Source organism: Vanacampus margaritifer, chromosome 13 (assembly GCF_051991255.1).
Source record: "Vanacampus margaritifer isolate UIUO_Vmar chromosome 13, RoL_Vmar_1.0, whole genome shotgun sequence".
NCBI lineage: Eukaryota > Metazoa > Chordata > Actinopteri > Syngnathiformes > Syngnathidae > Vanacampus > Vanacampus margaritifer.
Window position 1 is genome coordinate 2,013,276 of NC_135444.1, and position 4,458 is coordinate 2,017,733.

A 4,458-nucleotide genomic window follows, 5' to 3' on the forward strand; every position below is an offset into this window, starting at 1 on the left:
GTCTCTTTTAAAGTAACAAAAATAACATGTGCATAGTGAAAAAAAAATCCCCAAAATACATTATGACTAGGGTGACTAAGTACGACGGCATATTAGGGCACGTCTAAATATATATATATATATATATATATATATATATATATATATATATATATATATATATATATATATATATATATATATATATATTTTTTTTTTTTTTAGAGCATGGAGGCGATATTCTGAGAAAAAAATCGCAAATTAAATGGCAAATTTGCAAGAAAAAAACTCGGAAAGTTGCAACTTTCTAAAGAGGCAAATTGGCTAGTTTATAAAGTGGCAAATTTGCCACTTTATGAATTGGCACATTTGCAAGAAAAAAGTTAGTAAATTTGCGACTTTCTTAAGTGGCATGACATTTCACTATAATTATAGTTAGTTTTAGTTTGTTATTATAAATTTTATAAACAGTGTCCCATTAACCACCAACAAATCTTCACATGAGACTATAGCTACGCTATGTGTATTTCTTGTTTCTGAGTTTTTTTCTCACAAATCTGCCACTTTAGAAAGTCTCGCAAATCTGCCACTTTAGAAAGTCTCGCAAATCTGCCACTTTAGAAAGTCATATTTTATGACTGTTTTTGTTCCAAGGTGACGTCTCTCTTCAGACCCGTCCAACACTCGTCCTCCCTCCTCCATTTTGGGTAATGGCGGCGGGCTTACCTAGCTGGAGCAAGCGTGTCAAATTCCAGCGTGTGTTAAGGTGCGGTCACCCCGAGCAACCGGGAAAACACGCTTAATGATTTAACATGTGCAACTCGGCCTGTCCGTCAAAGGTATACGTGAACACATGGCCTCCATTCGCTGAGTCCCACTGGTGGGAATGACGGTGAGGAAGATGAGGAGGATGAAGAACAGGGCGCAGTGTGTGTGACATCATCAGTGGAGCTCCAGCATTCAAAACAAAAAACACATTGGAGGTTCTTTTGCTGCTGTGACATCATTCAAACAAGAAGGTGAAAACCGCAACAGCCATTCACAACACTCACTCTGTATATAAAAAATCTGAATAACAATATTTTGTGATACAAAAGAAATGTGACTAATGCGGCCTATACAAGAGAGAGAGAAAGTGAAGAGAAGTGAAAATAAACTAGTAAAATAATGTGGCTGCACAAGTGTGCACGCTCTCTTACAACTGGAAAGTGTCAGGTGTGCACTAGCTCACATTTAACATGACTTTCAATGTCACTGCTTAATTTGGAACACATCCCTGTAATGAGAGGGTGTGCACACTTTTGCAACCATATTATTGTTGTCCTTTGTTTATGTTTCATCTCTCATGAAGATTGCAAACAATACTTTTTTCCAAACGTAAATTTATTTTCCTACACTTTTTCAGTTTTTGGGTGTTCCAATACTTTTGTACTTTTTGTCTTAAGTCCTACTTACTTTCACATGTGTCCCAATATTGTTGTCCGGATTCTCACATTTTCTTTGCTTTTCACATTCCAATACTTTTGTCTGAACACCACAATTTGTCCATCTTTGTTGGTGTCCAAATACTTTGGTCTGAACTCCACATTTTTACTATTATAGGTGTCCCAATACATTTGTCCAAACACTTCCTGTGATTTTCTGCAAACTCCACATTTCCCCCTTTTTTCACTTTTGAGAGTTCATCCTGACTTCTTTTATGTGTATTTTTTTATTCATGTACCGTGAGAAGGCTTGACGAGTTTGAAATAAATGTGCATGAAATGCATTATTCTGTCACTGACACGCGTACATGCACAGATGGTACAGATTGTGTGTGTGTGTGTGTGTGTGCGTGTGTGAGTGTGTGTGCGTGTGCGTGTGTGAAATGCATTATTCTGTCACTGACACGCGCACATGCACAGATGGTACAGAGTGTGTGCGTGTGTGTGCGTGTGTGTACGATTGTGGGCATGTATTGCTCGTAATGCTTGCAAGCAGCTGACACAGCAGCAGACATCGTCGGCATCCAATCTGGGAAAACACCGGCAATCGTCTCGCCCGCTCCAAGACGGAACTACGACACGGCAATGACGAGGATCAGTGGCTCGAGGGTTTTGAATGAACACAGGATACATTTTCAAATCTTAACATATTATTCAACTGTTTCATACGTATCCGAAGCAATACCAGGAAAAAAACAAAATAATCAATATCACTTTATCCACCTTATTCCTACACCCTGTGAGCCTGAGCCTTTGCGTGAATTATGTGCAATGTGGGAATGCAGGTTGTTGCAGCTTTAGCTTCTTGCTAATGTAGGAGGGTAATGGAATGAGATTAAAAATAATAATAATAAATAGGTCATCGACAATGTACAATCGCATGTTTACTTTCCAAACTAGCCAATGAGCAATCTCAAAAGCTGTGAGGCGAATCAGTACCTACACAAGACTAAAGTTGGTCGCGTTTTGTTAAAAGAGTTTGGACACCGTTTTTTTTTTTTTTTTTTGCTTTCAGCTGACGTAACAACCAGCCAAACCCACTCGTTCCCACTGCATGTTAACTACGTTACCAGCCGGGGCAGTCTAACGCTTGATGAAAACAAGCTTCACATCACTAAATGTTATAAATTGCAATCAATCTTAAACAAAATTTATGCGATCTTGTGATAACTTCACCGTCAATCGCTGCAAATCTCGCCAAAGGTGCTCACGACAACTTAATGGCAAACGCTTGCTGTCCTTAATACAAACAATATATTGCTGCGACCGTTCTAAAAGGTTTCAAACTTAAGTGTTGTGTCTCCTCCCATATTTTACACATAAGAATCATACCTGCACTGTAACAAATTGACTGATTCTTGTAAAATGTCATTTAATTACTGTTAAAATCTATTGCAGTATATTACTTATTTTTTTTTACAAGTATTTACTGTATTTAAATTACAGTTACTAAGTGGATTTGCTTTGGGGTTTTTTTTGTTTTTTTTTTAGAAAACAGCAATTCACTGCAATCTAGATTACAACAGTTTTTTTGTATTCTAATTTACAGGAATGTACTGGCAACTAAATAACCAATAAATTTCTGTAAATTAATAATACAGTATGTTGTTGTAAAATCGATCCATTCATTTTCTTAACCGCTTTCTCCTCAAAAGGATTGATGGGGTGCTGGAGCCTATCCCAGCTGGCTTCGGGCAGTAGGTGGGGTTCCCACTGAACTGGTTGCCAGTCAATCGCAGGGCACACAGAGAGGATCAACCATCATCTAGGGACAATTCAGAGCGCTCAATTAACCTGCCATGCATGTCTTTGGAATGTGGCAGGAGACTGGAGCACCCAGAGAAAACCCATGAAGGCACGAGGAGAACATTTCAAACTCCACTCCGGAAGGCCGAAGCCCGGACTCAATCTCACATCCTCTGCAATGGGAGGCGGACGTGCTAACCAGTCAACCACGTGCCGCCCTTGTTGTAAAATCAACCCTTGTTCTGCAGCCGAATGCACAAATGAATGTTCGCTGCAATGTTACCTGTTTATCTGAGAAATACGATGTGAAGACAATGCAGACTGCCCTCATGCTAAAATATTACTCACCAACTCCCTGAATTCTTGTCCTTGCTCCGATGACACAGGGTGCGCTATTTGCTTCCTCTCCTATTGCGATACCCGCCAAAACCCGACAATCTTTACAGCATTTACCTGTAATCCACATAAATACATGTCAAAACATAAGAGTGTATTCACACCTGCACTGTTTGGTCCACTCATTCTACAGAGGTTCCGCCACGCTTTTTCTAATTTTGGAACACATTGTCAATTGTGTGCAGTAACCGTAGGAGCAGTGCCCACCACAACATGCTGACAACACCGTGGATAAACAGAATACGGATGATTATGAATGAATTTAGCACAATATTCACTACGAGACAATATTTCCCACCCGTGATGCTTGGCTACGGTGGCTTGTTAAGCCCAAAAAGGCGCATATGTCCTGTAGTTGGAGCGGATCAGCCGTGGTTCGTATTCAGACTGCGAAGCGAACAGCACCGAGTGCGTTTGGAAGCGGACCGAGACCACCTCAAAAAGTGAGTCTCGGTCCGCTTGTTTGGTCCGCACCAGGATTTGTTTGTGTGTATTCAGACCTGCACAAAAGGTCCAGATCAACCTGGGAAACGAACTCTGGTCCGTTTAAAGTGGACAAAACTATTATTATTATAAAGCAAATTACTGTACTTGTTTTACCCATAATGCATTGCTGTATATAGTTAAATACTGTAAATTAAAATAAAAACAAGAAAATGCTGTAATTTTTTACTGTAGATTTTACAGAAATTTGTTACAGTGTGATGTTGATGTTGACACCCGGCGAATCTTCTGCCGCGATAATTGTTGCAAAGCAAGCAGGTTCGATGTGCTCTTTGTGTACAAAATGAAACGACTCAGTATAGGTGGTTGATGTGACATTTCAAGTAAAGATTTTCAGACAAATTCCTCT

The 4,458-nt window shown here is 39.6% G+C and overlaps 1 long non-coding RNA gene across 1 annotated transcript; it reads left to right on the forward strand.

Moving 5' to 3' along the window:
* Positions 1 to 252: 252 nt before the first annotated feature.
* On the forward strand, positions 253 to 4,258 carry LOC144062896 (uncharacterized). The gene is made up of 3 exons (XR_013296474.1): positions 253 to 745; positions 819 to 998; positions 3,287 to 4,258. It is a non-coding gene; the product is annotated as an uncharacterized LOC144062896 (long non-coding RNA).
* Positions 4,259 to 4,458: the final 200 nt, after the last annotated feature.